The sequence below is a fragment of the Centruroides sculpturatus genome, unplaced genomic scaffold (assembly GCF_000671375.1).
Source record: "Centruroides sculpturatus isolate CEXI.00-Female unplaced genomic scaffold, Cexi_2.0 scaffold493, whole genome shotgun sequence".
NCBI lineage: Eukaryota > Metazoa > Arthropoda > Arachnida > Scorpiones > Buthidae > Centruroides > Centruroides sculpturatus.
In genome coordinates, this window is record NW_019384608.1 from 160,035 (window position 1) to 176,902 (window position 16,868).

Genomic DNA, 16,868 nt, shown 5'->3' on the forward strand with positions numbered 1-16,868 from the left:
AAAATAAATAGCTAACATTACTACTATTTTAGTATTTTCTGTATTATGTTTCTATATCGATAACCTCGAAAGCTATATAATGTCCCATCATAATGCTTAAAGTACTACTATAACAGCCGAAATGGTAACAGATGTTGCAACAAATATTATATCTAAACTTATCTTAAGCTTATTAAAATAATTGAATCGATTCTAAATATTCGAAAATTAACTTATATGTATAATTAACTTGCAATCCTTACATGTCGCTTTAAATTAAATTTATTTAAATTTATTAATGAAATTTTGCTATATTTTCACTAATACTAACGAGATTAAAATTAAAATCGGTAACGAATGAAAGAGGAAATACCACATTTCTTAATATTTTAATTTTATTAAACTTTATTTACTACAGTTCTACTTATGTGATAAATTTAATTGGATTGCTAACGTTGTATAATTGATAAATAATAAATGTATTCAGTTACAAAATATATTGTAATTTAATCTCATTTTACTTAGAATATTGTTCTCATCAAGGGGAGCCGAATGGATAAAATCAACTGAGCACTTGTTGGTCGTGGGTTCGCTCCCAATAAACGTGGTAGTCACGTGCAGTTTTGTGGGTTTTCTTCACGTGCCTAACACCTAAAGAGAGGCCAGTTTCTCGTAGAGTATCCCCGTGTGCCACCCCTTTGACAGATCGCTTATGTGTTGTATTGTCATCTCTCATAAACCAAACCAATTTTTAGAATATTAATTAAGTTTTATTCTTGTTTTTAAATTTTTTCTATAAATATCAATAAAAATTAATTAGAAAACTATTATAGAAATCTTACAGTTTTTATTTTTTTAAATAAATAAATTTATAAATTAAAAAAAAAATTAAATTTCACCACTAAATATGTACTCATGACTCAAAACAAGTAGGTAAAGGGTTATAAAATTTGAGTTTTAATTGCAAATTAATTCGTTGAAAATTAATTTATTTTGGGAGAAATGTCGTCATGTATTGCGGAGAAGAGAACAAAATGAAATTTTAAAAGACAAAATTTAAATTGATAACAACTAGTTTACATATAATCAGAAAATTAGATATTTTATCCTCCCAAAAAATGCAAATGTATAGATTAGTACATTATTTTGTAAAGAAACTATTAAAATAATTGGCCGAATTATACTTTATCATTCTGTAGTCCCATTAGCAATAAATAATTAAAGATAATGTAAAGCAAACATTGTACGTTTTTAATAAAATTGAATATCGAAAGAGATAAAGTAGCAAAGTAAATGAATAATTTGTAGGTCGTTTCCGTAGTTTAATGTAGAATAATAAATATTTCATTATTAACAATATTAAATGAATTCATTTTAAATGTTTCATGTTGTGCAGAAGAAAGGCAGCACCTGAATACGTCATAAATAATAATGGCGAGAGGAATCTGTGAATAGTTTGAAATATTCATGCATTGCATGGAACCCTATGCTCTGGGAATCAGACGAAACAAATAAATATGTCGCCCGTAGAGATAAGAATTGTCAAAACATATAGCAATTAAAATATTGGATAATGCAAGTAGGAGGGCATTGCCTCATAAAAAAGCATCTTTCAACGAAATGAATTTAAATAACATATGAGACAGTCAAAATTAATGGTTTTATAATGTAGCAACACGTTAAATGACTTTCCTCTTTTATTTAAGATATTACTTTTTTTTCCCTTTAAACATCCTCAAATTCTTCAGAATAAATTTTTGAACATATTTTGTGTTAAATTTGATTTTAGGACAATGAATTAATATTTAACAAAATGTTTAAAAGGAAAATAAATTATTTCAAGTGTTCTAATGGATTGTTATTGTTTTAATTATTTAATAGGATTTGCTATATCTTTATAAATATTCATTTATATAATTGTGTAAATAAAACAAATGTTTATTTATAATAAGATATTAGGCACTCGTTTTATTTATGTTAGGTTGCGTTTAGAGAGGCTCTTTTTTGCGTTACGTTACGTTATAACGCCTTCTTTGATAGACCAGACGTAACGTAACGTAACGCAAGAAGATCCTTTCTGAACGTAACTTTGAAAATATTACACTGGAACCTTCAAATAATGATCATCTTCCAATAACGCCACTTCTATACAACGATCACTTTTTATGTTTCCTTCCATTAGTGATCGTTGTTCAGAGGTTTTGCTGTATATATAATTTTTTTTATTAAATATTTAAAATATTTTTGATAATTTGAAAAATCGAAATTGAATTTTACATTTTCAATCATATTTTTCTTTGCAAACTTTCGATATTTTCTGTATTGTTTACATTAATAGAACAAGAAAACTTTGTCAATATTTTGTATCATTTGGATTATGAAACAGTTAAATATGATGTTTCTTAGATGAATAATTTATAATTTAAACAGTTTCGTAACAATTTAACAAAGTAGAGGCAAAAATCTGATGGCTACGAAATCTTATCCCTATTTATTGTTGTTAGATTTTGGAAATGTTTTGTGTTTTTATCGTTTATACGTTGTAGAATTTCCACGAAGAACACGAGTAAAAAAATCTATAATAGACATTAGTTTAATGGACAAGTTCGATACAAGTTATTGCCCAGTTGGCAACCCAACAACCGTCTAAACTGTTGCTGTATTGAACGAAATGAGAAAAATGTATACAGACTACATCTATTATATCTCACCTACTTCAAATATCTTGTGTTTTTTTTTTTTCAATTTCTGTCAGATATATCACTCTTACGATAGAAGAAGTTTCAAAAAGATGTTCGATTCTTATTCTATAAACGGTTTTTTACTATTTCATCTTCAAGTAAGGCGCGGAATGTTCAATGTTAAATTCATATAAATCGCAAGTGACAAATCGAAGTAACATATCAAACTCTTTTCGAAGAATTCGATACTCGTCCTTTCTCCATTTTAACTCTTAAGAAGTTGGCCATTGCAGTTTCGAAACAATAGATTTACTCGGAGTTGCCGTCCGCTTGATTGATTGAAGAGGGGGGAAGTAAAAAGTTAGAAGTAGAAGCAAGTCTTCCATCAATCGTTCGAGCGTAAGAATTGTAGATAGTTTGATATTAACTAACGAGATTAGTAGAATTATTGTCATTGCAGAGTGATTTTTGTATAAAAAACTAATGGAATGGTCAAATTGGCATTCGGTATTTATTTTACAGTGGCATTGATTTCGAGATAAATAGGTTGGCATTAATCACATCATCTTACGGTTCGAAATTTTCCTTTATTTTAACGCAGAACATGAAACACATCGTGCGTTAAGCATTACAATATCCTGACAGAGAAATTCCATTAAGAAGCCAGATATTTATAGCCATTCCAAATATCTGTGAGTAATTCCTAAGTATATTAGCCCTTATCCTCTCTTGCTCCGACGCTCGATAGACCATGCTGAAAATTTCGCAATTATACTCATACTGTTCATTCCCCAAACTTTTTTAATTATAAAACTTTTATTCTTTCCAGATTCTTTTAGAAATTTTGTATTAGAATTCTTAAATTGTCATGCTTCGTATGGTTTTTCGCATGTTTATACTCACAAACAACAAACTTCTCTTGATTTTCTACATAAAATTTCGTGCCTTCTTAAACACACACATATATATATATAATTTTAATACCTCTAATGGCTACAAAATATTAATTTTATAATTTTTTTTTTCGTCTTTAAGACTATAATATTTAATCATAATGATACAAAAAGCACTACTTTAAAAAAAATAAATAAACATTTTACTGTTGCAAAAAATGAAAAGAGCTTCAAATTGCTAATGCATAATGGTGCAGAAGTAAACTATCCATAATAGTTTCAATTGTAAAAGTAAATAGCGTGACTTTATTTTCAGAAGAAGGCAATCTCGAACTGTTTTACTTCGAAAGTAAAGTGCAAAATTAAATCACGCACTATTTTAAATTTTACAAAAGAATGGCACAAAATCGTGTTGTTTATTCTGAAATTTTTGCTATAAATTCGATTATTTTTAACTAATAAAACTAAATAATTGGGTAGAGTTTGATAGAAAAGTAAACATCATCTCACATTTTCCTTTAATTATCTCTTATCCGAGGAGTTTTGTCTCTCTATAACTCATCTCCTATTTTTATAAATATTTCATTGACTCCTGCGTAATTTAATTTACGCCGCGATAGTTAATCCGAAAATCAATATAAATGTGGAAATTAGCAATTAAACCGAGTAAAAATATATATATATGTTTATATATATATTGAATTTCTTTACTCCCGACCGTTTAATCTTTTTAAAAAAGATTAATATATTTAAATAATTTGAAATCAAAATCTTCGTAGTAACAACGTGTTAGCTTTAAAGCGCAGTTAACAGAATTTGCAGTGCATTACTAACTTAGAATTCTGTTACGATTTATATATAAATATATTATCATAGGAAAGGGTTAAATCATTTAAATGGTAATGGAAACTATCGTAATCAGTTATAATTGTATTTACAGTCGCTATTAATAAAACTACAACTAATTATCATGGATACTAGAACCGTACTAATGATATTACAGAGGCAGTAATATCAGCAGCATTGTCACCAAATTATTACAGTTATTGGTACAGTTATTACTATGATAATTTAGTCAAGGTAAATTAATTCCCAAAGTATTTATGTAGAACAGGAAACAGTTTAAAGTGATATTATTCCATGCATTTCTTCATATTAATCATTTGTTTCCACATGATTTATTAATAGAGTTTTAATTTAGTGTTTACACAAGAGATTTTTCTAGGGTTTTTTTTCAAAGATTTACATAAAGTTATCGCCATTTTTTTTAAATTCTAACCTCCCAAATGATTTTTATAAAGTGAAGAAACGTAACAATTTATCCTTTTAATTCCTCAAGAAGAGAATTACAAGAAGTTTTCTAAAAAAAAATAATAATAAAAAGGGATCATATATCCATGAAGTGCGTCGAGTTAAAGGTAATATTAAAAATAAATTGAATTGTTTACGAATATTTTTCTTCTGTGATTCGCATTAACGAAGAAGATTATCTTCTTTCTTCTTCTTCTTCTTCTTCTTCTTCTACATTTTTTTCGTCGTCTTTTTCAAATTTACAAAATTAATTTCAGGCGAAATTCATTTAGTAAATATAAGTAATTGAATTTATTATTAAATTGTAAGGAAAATGCGAATTAAAATTTGTAATGTTTATTTAAATCTAGTTAATCTAATGGATTGTTATTGTTTTAATTATTTAATAGGATTTGCTATATCTTTATAAATATTCATTTATATAATTGTGTAAATAAAACAAATGTTTATTTATAATAAGATATTAGGCACTCGTTTTATTTATGTTAGGTTGCGTTTAGAGAGGCTCTTTTTTGCGTTACGTTACGTTATAACGCCTTCTTTGATAGACCAGACGTAACGTAACGTAACGCAAGAAGATCCTTTCTGAACGTAACTTTGAAAATATTACACTGGAACCTTCAAATAATGATCATCTTCCAATAACGCCACTTCTATACAACGATCACTTTTTATGTTTCCTTCCATTAGTGATCGTTGTTCAGAGGTTTTGCTGTATATATAATTTTTTTTATTAAATATTTAAAATATTTTTGATAATTTGAAAAATCGAAATTGAATTTTACATNGTATTTTTTTTTTATATTTGTTTCAATTTAATAATGATTCCATCAAGAGTACCATCTGTAAGATTTTTCTCTCTTCTTAATATAAGAATTCAATATCACCTCTTTTTTTTTCTTCGCTTCTTTTGATATAATATAAAATTTCAACAACAATTTTACATTTTGGCAAAAAAATTCCCTGATATTGTGTAAAATATTTGAATTATTTTTGCTCTTCTCTTTCAATATTAACTGAACTCGTGTAATTTTTATGTAGAAATTTTCATTATTCTTTAATTTATGCCTTTAAAATGCATTATAATTTATTTCTCACGCTTTAATATCTAGAAATTGCGAAATTAGAAATGAGTTTCGCATGTTCTAAAAATGATTTCTGCATCACGACAGTCGTAAACTGAGATATAATTACACTTTATATGTAACAGCGTGAGGAATATTAAGGTATAATTGACTCCATTTATAAAAAAAAATTCAGTTTTTCTAGGTGTTTTTTTGGCATAAATGAAGACTTTACCAATTAAATTATTTAATAATTCAGACTATTTTCTATTATGATAATAAATAATAATTATCGAGCGTTATTCTCTAGACATATATAAATCCATTGTAACCAAAATCCAACGATAACCATTCCTTTTTAATTGCAAATTAATTCAGAAGAATCAATTATAACAAAAGTTTAATTTAATTGTGTTTTTATTTACACCACGCAAACCCCGTTGTTATAAAAGGGTATATTTTGACCCTATTGTTTTTAGTATAAAGTAGGAAAAATTTGATTTAGTGTAGCTTTGTTTCATCTTTCAATCCTTATCGATGTTAACCTATCTTAGAGTAGGTCATACCCTCTTGTGAACCTAACAATAGACGAAAGACACAGAAAATAGAACAGAGAAAGAAGATATGTATTTGCGAGATAAAAAATGAATGTATTTCATGTAATAATAATGATAATTTGTTCAAGTTTATCTTGGATAACTTAATAATATTGTATAATTATGACTAGTTGTTCTTATAGGAAAATATATTGTTAACAACAATATAATTGAATTAGTATTTTCTTCTAAGCATCGCTCTGATTTTATTATACATCATTTATATTCTAAGTTTAACGTCTATAAAATATAAAACACAAATTAACATAACGATTAGGTGTTTAAAAGGTTTATTTTAATAAATAATAATAATAATAATAATAATAATAAAACAGCGATTAAAAGTTTTGTTCTAATTCAATAAAACAGACTCGCGAGAAAGGAAAAAAAAAAAGTATTATAAATAAGAATAAATTTAATTCTAAATAGTAAAATTGGAAAAGATTTAAAGTTAACAAGTCGGCGATTTATTAAAATATAGAACAGGATGAAGGTTTTTTTCCCCCTTCCTCTAGAGCATTTATCATTATAAAGCCTCCATTAACTCCGATTAATTCTCCAATAAGAGAAACGGAATTAATTTTAGATATTTACAAACTGAATTCCAATTCGGAATTGCATTAATATTGTTTTTCTTACTTCCATTATTAAACTGTTTCCAATTATAATTCTTCTTTCATCCCGAAAGAATTCCTCAAAAATCAATTTTGTTAAAAAATAAAAAATATTGTTCATTATAATTGAAATTTACTAGGTAACGACTGAAAAGTAAAAAATTCCAACCGGTAGACTTACAACAATTTAATTAGGGGAAACATTTTCTTATGTTTTTTTTTTGTTCTTTCTTATTTTTTTATTTTTATTTTTGGAAAAAAAAACCAAGCGAACAACGAGGGAAAGAAAGCAAAAGGAATTAGTTTCCCCGGAATTTTATCGGTTGAAAGTCTACAGCTACTAATTTTCTCTTAAATCTCTATGCAAATCAAAACAGTTGCGTGCAGACTACTAATTCGGCATCAGGCCCGCTGAAAGGCTCGGGGCGTAACGATCGCCTGGCGTGACGTGGTCCACGTGACTATCGAAAGAAGGCAAAATCCAATCATGGACCGAAACCCGAATTTTTCATTAACTCCGACCTCCTCAACAACACTCGGAATATTCATTAATGCCATACGTGTTTCGCATATATTTAATATTAACAGTTTTACTAGAATATAGTGCAAAAAACCAGAAAAGTATCGAGAAAATGAAGAACGATAACAAAAAATAAATAAATAAATTCGCGTAAGAAGGTTTACTCGATAATCTCGCTTCATTTTACCTCATTGTAGGAATTTCAGTTTGTCTTTGGCACTCGAAAGGCACTTCAACGCTTGGTAAATTGACAATTAAAATAATATCTTAGATGAAGAATATATTCGTGTTATAGATTATGTAGCTTCTATTCACGAATCAATCAATGAATATATAAGAATAGTTGCTTTAGTGATTGATAGAGGGCTGCACAGTTCAAAGTATTGCACGCCTTTAAGAATAGTTCCAGTTACTGGTTCAACGAGTGAGCTTTGAGAGTCTCGAAGGGCTACAAAGACCCAATTACTGAAGTATTAGTATCGAAAGAAACTCGAACAGGATGAAGGAGCTGAAAAAAAGTCGAGAAAAATGGCGATTCGTTTGATCTTCGCATATAATTTAAAGTAACTTAACGCATAGTCTCTTCTTCTATCATACTCTTTACTATTATAATTCATTGTGAATTAATTATTTACGGAGAGATTTCGTCTGGTATTGTTATCTCGATTAATAAATCATTAAAATCGCTTAATCTACTCGAAAATCTGAAAGGATAGATTGAAGGATAAAGGCTAAACAAAGTTAAAGTAACTCCTATTACCATTCAACAGTTAATGCAAATCATTGTAATAAAATTACAAAAATTATCTCGGCTAGTTTAAATTTAATATTCTCTTCCTAATTATTAACAGGAAGTTAACGGGTTGTAAAATGTCGGCAACTGTGCACTTTTGACAGTTATGAGCAGAGAAGAAAAGTCGCTGTGTGTAAAAGACTTTGCAGTGTCCCCGCACTAAAGTCGATTTCGCAGAAAATTAAGATGAGATTTAAAAGGAAAAAAGAAAAAAAAATTGACATTTGCACGGCGTTGACATTTTGTATCTTGCAAATAAAGGCGAGGGATGTTTAATTTTATTACTATAATAAATCCCAGGAAAGTTGTTTATAAAGTCCGTCACCATTTCCTTTCCTTTTTTTTTTTTTATGTGAATAAAATTTTTGTGTGAGAAAACATAAAAATTGTGCGGCCAGATACGAGGATATTTGCTTTCAAAATTTGGAATTTTTATATAAATATTATCAATTTTTAAATGTTAAAACTATATTCAATTTTAATATTTATTTTAAGCAGATTTAATAATGCTCGAGGTCCTATATAGTTAACTCAATTTTTGAATTTAGAGTGTTTTGTTCAAATTCAATGTGTTGTTTATAAACTGATTAACTAGTGTGGAGGACTGTTATAATAAAATTTACAATGTTTCATACCAATTTTTCACCTATTTAAACTATAAAAAAAAGTAATTTATGTAAGAGATAGTACGCAGAATAACAAACTACCTCACTTACTTGAATTAACCTTAGCTATCTTGTAAGAATATTTGTAAACATTTAAATAAATCTCTCATCACCAGAACACGTTTTAATATTAATTTTAAATGAAAAATATTTTTATAGTCCTTCCAATCAAGATAAAGGAGGAAAACGACGTTCTACAGCGTGGCCCAAAAAGTTGCTCGCCAAATGGATGTAATCACAGTTATTATTGTTTCAGATGTAATAATGACTTAGTACCTAACTTTACACCATTCCACGTGCGATTCTTAATGTGGTGACACGTGAAGTCTTTCCTCGTGTACAACACTATTTGAGTGCGTGGAAAACACTTTGAACAAGAGCGTCGATAAGTACTATAATGTACAGTATAATACTTTACTTACACTAGTCTCAATCTGAATGTCACACATTGCATTAAACATCATTAAAGTCATTTACAGTATTTAGTCTGGAATTTGCAAAATGTCCTCTTTCCCCATTTGGCTAGTGACTTTCTGGTCACACTGTATAAACAAGAAAAAAATAATTAATTTATTTAAACATTTTCGGGTATTTAAACATTAATTTTTAAGGTTTAAATGGCCGAAAAGTTTGAAAAAATCTTGTTTTTCTCATATACAAACCGACACAAGATTTAATTAAAAAGCTTCATCTAAAGTCGAAAAATTCTCCAAAGATTTAATAAAAAAAATATCTAATTAAAAATTCTAAAACTTCAAATTAGTTCTAAGATTTCCAATTATTGTATATTTAACGTAGAAATTTTTAAAGGTCAAATTTAAATCCGTCATTATTCAAAATATAGATTAATCACTCGTTTTCTTTGGATACCTTAATAACAAGTGGAAGATTAATAATTTATCTTTCATTCTAAAATAATTATTTAGTGGCGTGAATAACGTATCTTTATTAATGAAGAAAATTTAATACTTTAAGAGACATTTAAGAGCACCTCAATGTATTTTGGGATTGCGAATTTTGGTGTGTGACTCTTCACATTTGTTATCGGACTTGGGGAAAAAGTTGTTAGCGAAGTGCGAGTTATACTCGATCGATAAACTGATGCGACTTCAACTGCAGAAGAGCACCAGGATGAAACTGTAGACTCATTAGGGAGGATAGTTCGAATATCTACTTTTTTTTATACCAAAAATAAAAAAAAACTAAACTTCTATTATTTATAAAACTTTAATAAAAATATAAACTCGTTTATAATGCGATAAAATATTTTAAAAATTATAATAATTCAATACATTTTTTACGTTTTAAATTCGAATATTTTAGCGGAGAAATTTTATATTTTAAGTTTTATTAATATGATAAATAATTGGGAGTAAATGTGTTAAGTAATAAAGAGGCGCCATCTGTATTTCATTTTTATAACTAAATAACCCTGTTTTTTTTGGACGTTAAATCATTTTTTTCCCATAATTTTATGTCGTTACAGTAGGTTTTTTTTTGTTTAAAAAACTAACTTTTAATAAAATAATTAAATAAGTATAATTTATTTTACATAAAGGTTTCGATTTCTAGAAAAGAAATCGGCGATCGCGTGTGACACATTTATAGAGAAGCGAAGAGGATGAAGAGGAATAAACACAATTTGCTAAGGTGCACTTTCTAATCACCCTTCTATTTGTTAGCGATTGGGAGAGCTAATCTGCTCTAGTACCTTTAATAGAAGACACGACAACGAGAAGACAGACACTTTCTTTTCTTTGTTAACTTTCGATCTTTTCTTGCAGACAATGCCAGCTTGCCAGAACTTCTCCAGATTATCCTTAGACCACTAATAGAAAGTAAGAGTGATTCTGCTAATACGACTAATTGATCAGATTATACAATCGGAAATTCTTCTTTGATCACTATAAAATTCTCTCATTATCGCTGTTAACGACAACAAAATATTATAATTGATCCTTTTTTCAATGAAATTTTTCTTTTCTTGCAATGTAGAAATAATTATTATTTTACTGATATTAAAAATTAATTATTAATATTGTTTCATTTCAATTATAGTTTTCCCGCGTTATGAGAATATATATTTAAACAAATCTCATATCTTTAGAATATTTTCTAATGTTATTTAAATGTAAAAAATTATTTTTATAGTTCTTCCAATTAGCATTACTTAAGTCCTAATTTGAAGGATTATAGGAGGATTACTAATAGGAACTATAAGAAGACGGGGCTACTGACAGGGACTGTAAAAATTAGGATTCCTACTAATAAGAACTATGAGATGAGTTTAAGACTACTACTAATTGCAGGAGTAAAAGAGGAAAAACGATATTCTAAACAAATGAAAACTATTTCAGAATGTACTATAAATATATCCTATACATTAACATACAAAGGATATCTTTTCAAACATTGATTAGCACAATTTGAATCAAATTTTTAAATAAGCAAAAAGGGGGGAAAAATACTTGGAAATGATCAAAAATATTCTTTTTACGTAAGAATAACCATACCCTGCACAGAAATATACCAAATAAAGAAGAATAAGTGAAGTGGTTATAACGGTGACGACGAGGAGCAACTTATCTTCTGGTTAAGTTAACCGGAATATGTTTGCTCTAAGAATAGTGGATGATTACATTATTTACAGAAGAGGATAAAGTATGTCCTCTCGTATCAGCCAACCTAGTCGCCAGGGAACAATATAAATGCGGAACGTGCTCCGGTCAAACTCAGACAGATGGAAAGAGACATCCGACACAGACATCGCTCAACTTAAGGGATTTTGCTTCTCAACCTAATAAAAAATGCATTTTTTCCCCTCCGCAACACTCGCAACTTTTTAAAATTTTAAGTGTATCATACGTAAATTTTAAGTATAGTAAATCATACTTCCACTACTTTTGAAAGTGGGTAGGCGAAAAAATATTGTAAAATATAAGCACCCAGCACGAAAGTGTTGCTTTATTTATAGGTGTTAACGGGACGTGGTTAATGGATTTTCGGGGAGGAGCGTTATAAAAGGGTTCGATCGAAAGAAGTTGGAAGGAAGCTTGATGTATATTTTTTGGCAAGAAAGATGGCCTGACAAAATGCGGTCATTATTTTCTTTCTCCGTGCAGTCGACATGTTATTGAAAGATTATCAACTGTTTGATGAATGAAACGATTGGCTCTTCCGTCATTCGTCCTGTTGCTTTTGAGCTATATTCGTGTCGGTTTTATTACGACTCTTTTAATGTCCGTCATTTATTTTGTCGGCAAGAAACAGCCAAAGAGAAACGAGTAGACACACGAAAAACTTTGCTCCCACTGGAAGATTGATGGAAGGTCTGCGAAGAACATCGAAGAAAAAGTCATTTCGTTCTGACCCGCAACATGATATCGAACAATTTCCCTCTAACCTGGCTAACTGGTCTTACTCTCTTTAATCGATGTATCTGTCGCTTCGCCCTCTTTACTCGTGTCGCCATCTGTCGGACGAATACCTAACTGGAAAATCGATTTCAATTTTCTTCCTTTTTTTTCTCCTCTCTTAATAAATTTGGTTTAAAGAAATGATTTATAAATTCAATTTATAACGAAAATAATTTTTATTTTACGGTATTATATAGTTTTTCTATTACAAATTTTGACATTTTTATCATACTTACGCCTATATAAAAGTAACTATTTAAATATATTAAACGTCTGGTTATATTTTCCTATTAAAAGAATATTTAAATCTTTCTTACTTTGTAATTTTGTTTGCTAATAAATTTATTTTGACATATTTCATTACTCGAAATAAAAAAAAAACATCTAAAGTCGAAAAATTCTCCAAAGATTTAATAAAAAAAATAGAGTATAATTATAAAAAAATTTAAAAATTAAACTTATGTTTAAAAAATTAGATATTTTATGGAAAGATAAATAAGAAAGAAAGAAGAATAAAAAAAGCAGAGTTGCGAGTGGATAATTCTGCAATTCTAAGAAAGTGGACATTGTCCTGATGGGGGGTTTCCCTTTCTTCGCTCTGTTTCCTCTTCCATTGTCCAGGTGACGCTTCTCCAATGTCAAAGTCTGTCCAGACTTTGCTGATATCAGGAATTCTCCCCTATGGAATGTCATTAATTGAGAATCGCCTACCGGTCCACTTTCAACACACTTCTCGCTCTCCGCATCTTTCATCGTTTGTGCAGCTCCTTGGCTTTTTCTTTTTTTTTTTCTTTTCTTATTTTTTTAATTTTTAAAATGGTTTGGGATTATTCCATTGCGATTTAAGCTTACTTCTAAAATTCCATTAAGGAGGAAAAAATATTCCATCCGTACTTTTAAATCGTACAAGTCCCTAAATCGTGGTTTATTCTATTATAAAGTTAAGAAAGTTCGTTTAAAATAAAGAAAAGCATTATATAGAGGTATTAAATTCTGTTTAGTTATAAAAAGAAACTTTATTATATATTTAAAATATTCCGTATTCTACGTAAAAATTAAAATATTCTTAACTGTAGAACCATCTGAAGAGTGATTAATGTCTTAAATATGTCAGAAATTCGAAAATACAAGAAGCGGCATTCTATATTGAACTTAATAAAGCATAATGTATTTAAATAATTAGACTACTTATAAATAATTCATAATATTAATTTTATTAATTCCATAGCTTCGAGCGTCGAAATAAACACAGAATTCAATAAACAATTCCGACAATTGAGTAAAGAATCTGTCACGTTTGATTTTTATTTGTACAAAACGACTGTCGAAGCAATTGCGGGGTATTGTGACGTATCGCGCTTAATTATTGTAGATTTCCTACGACTTCACTTAGAAGGAAGAGGGACTTAAGGTGTTAGACGTGTTTATTATAGTAGTTACGTGTCCAATGGGACATTATATCAGTTTTGTCTGCTATCTCCTACGATAACGAATGTTTCATAACGCTTACGTGACAGTTTTGTCACCGTTATGTACGTTGGATAATTAGAATAATAAGATAAATCTTGTTTCTCTTCCACCTTGTTTTGACGCACGTTGGACAGATCGGTCCCTCTTTGCCTTACTAAACTTGACAGATATAAAATCTCGTTTGTATAATTTGACATTATCCTGAATTGTTTAACAACTTTCCATCCAATCCTACGTAACGAGGTAATTTATTAGCGAAGGAGAGAAACTTTTTATCGTGTTACGAAAATAGAAGCCAACACGTCTCTTTTTTTAAAACTTTTGTTTAATATATGATTAATTATTTTAAGAATTACTTTTCTTAATAATAATTTTAATTTCCCTTGAGATGATAGAACTTTTTTTAAGAATTTTATTCGATAAGTATGAAGATATTTAATAATTTATTTATTTATTTTTACTATAAATTCACCTTTATTTTTTATTTTTATAAAGTAAAAGCAACCTAATAAAGCATAATATTACAGTTAAGTTATAAATAAATTTATTCACTTAATTATATAAATTTTAATACAAATATTTAAGTTATGAACGGGGAGGGAAAACAGTTGTGACTTAAAATGACTTATTGCTATTTTCTGCAAAAATTATTATAATTATTCCCATTTATTCCTCCATCTCTGATATTAAAAACTATATTAAATAAGCATTACTTCATTCTTAATTTTACATTTAATTCATTTTATAACGTACACTTATGTATTACAGTATTATTGCTGTTATACTGTATAAAATTAAAAAAAAATCCCCCACACACAGAAGACGAATATTCCAACTAAAAACATCGTTAAACTTAAATATAGTTAGAGAAATGATTCCAATTTTAACAGAGAATTAACAAACAATAGAAACTTCTTTTTATTTTCTAAATATTAAATTTTTTTCTCCTTCGGGTTTAAAAACAGTATCATTAAATCAGAATCTTTACAGAGATCGTAGTTTATAAGATTTCAAAGATTTTCTTGGTCGTTAACAGAGAGTATCCTTTGTTTCCTGTTGCCATATAAAAAAATAAAAAATAAAATAAAAAAAGAGAATGTATCAAAGCTATCGAGTTAACGATCGTGTGTAGCGAAGTAATAATGATAAGTTGTAGAGTATACGGATAATGTCTATATTGGTGACAACATCCTGAGAGTGATCATCGATCCATGTCCACAGCCATCAGCAGCAATTCCTGCGCTGCCAGAGTTCTAATGGTGTACCTGTTGGTACTACAATTCCCGAGTGATGGCCAGGTTGATCTATTATTTAATTGCTATCGCTACAGTTTCACACTATTTTTCGAATTATTTACACTTTGTAACTTATATCTTTCAATTCTATAACACGACACTGTATAGGGGTGCACTTTGCAATATTAGAAATTTTCTTTTTTTTAAATGTATTTTGTGTTTAAATTCAGTCGTATTTTTTGTTTCACATGTAACGAATTATACCATTGGTTTTATTGCACTGCACAGGTTGGTTTATTCGTATAATGCGACATATGGGCAACCTGCCGAGGGGTTGCTTCCGGGAGGTCTTTAATGGGAAACTGGCTTTATTTAGGTGTTAGAAACGTGAAAAAAATTCGGAAAATTCCACGTGACCACTCCGTTGGCCAGGCGCGAACCCACGACCAACTACCATTGTTCGGTGGTTTTATCCACTCTGTCACTGGAGGGCAGAACCCTATTTCTTTTATATAGTATGGTTCAATATGTATTTATTGTAATGAATAAGTTTAATATATCGATTATTCATTNATATATACATATATTAAATTCACATCTTGTGGGACTAAATATAATATAAATCCATCTTCAGTCAGCTTAGGGTGGAAGTTATTTTAAATTTCTCCAGAAAAATATATTTTTAGACGAGAAGAATTTTGATGTTTTGAGAAACGAATTTCTATTGGTTTTGCGGATCTTATTAAAATTCTTTAAACATCATCAACAGAACAGAATCTATATAAAAGGGGGAATGGCGAAGGTACCGATCGGTGGCGCCATCTGAGAATCACAGACGAAACTATCATTCCTAAAAATAAAATTCCGATTAATTAATTATTTACATAAAAATCAATACAATGTACGAATATGGATTACCATTGAGAAACTTTCCACTTATATGCTTTCTACTTTGTAAACAACGGAAAATGTAAATAACAGTAAATGAAAGAAAGTGGACTGGATAAAAGTAATTCGAAACTTTGGATAATTTAAGAGTGGAAATGGACTTTGATCAAACACGTGTGGAGCTGGGATTAATGCATTGGTTAGTTGCATCGTTTGTTAGTATTATAGATCCTGCAGGGAAAACTAGAGAAACTACTTTGGCTTTTAATCCTTCATATTGTAATTGGCTCATTCTTCTACCTTTCAATTACATAAAAACCAATTACAGACTCTTATCACGCCATGTTTTGCTCTATTTTATCGAATTTCTCTTGGAATTTTTTTTTAAATATTATGAATATTAAAGTTAAAATGCGTGATAATATATGGTAATTTTATTATTTTTTTTAAATGAACAAATATTTCGATTATAATAAGGTAAAAATGTTATTTTTCTTATAATTTTTCATACATTTGTATGTCAATAAATAATTGATTGCATAGAAAATTTTATTAGAATATTAATAAATTATTTGCAGTGTAATAAGCTTAAAATGTATATATAAGTCAATGAAATATTTCCTACTTTATATTTATAAATATAAGCAGTTCATTCTGCACTCAGAATCTATAGAAAGGATGAATCTTAATTATCTTATTGAAAAGTAGAGTCACGTTTGAAGGATCTTTTCCTTTATTAAAAA

At 28.6% G+C, this 16,868-nt stretch overlaps 1 protein-coding gene across 1 annotated transcript in view; it reads left to right on the top strand.

Annotated features, from left to right (window-relative positions):
* Window positions 1–16,868, top strand: part of LOC111625187 — a 75,553-nt gene that overhangs the window by 46,462 nt on the left and 12,223 nt on the right. The window lies entirely within an intron of this gene.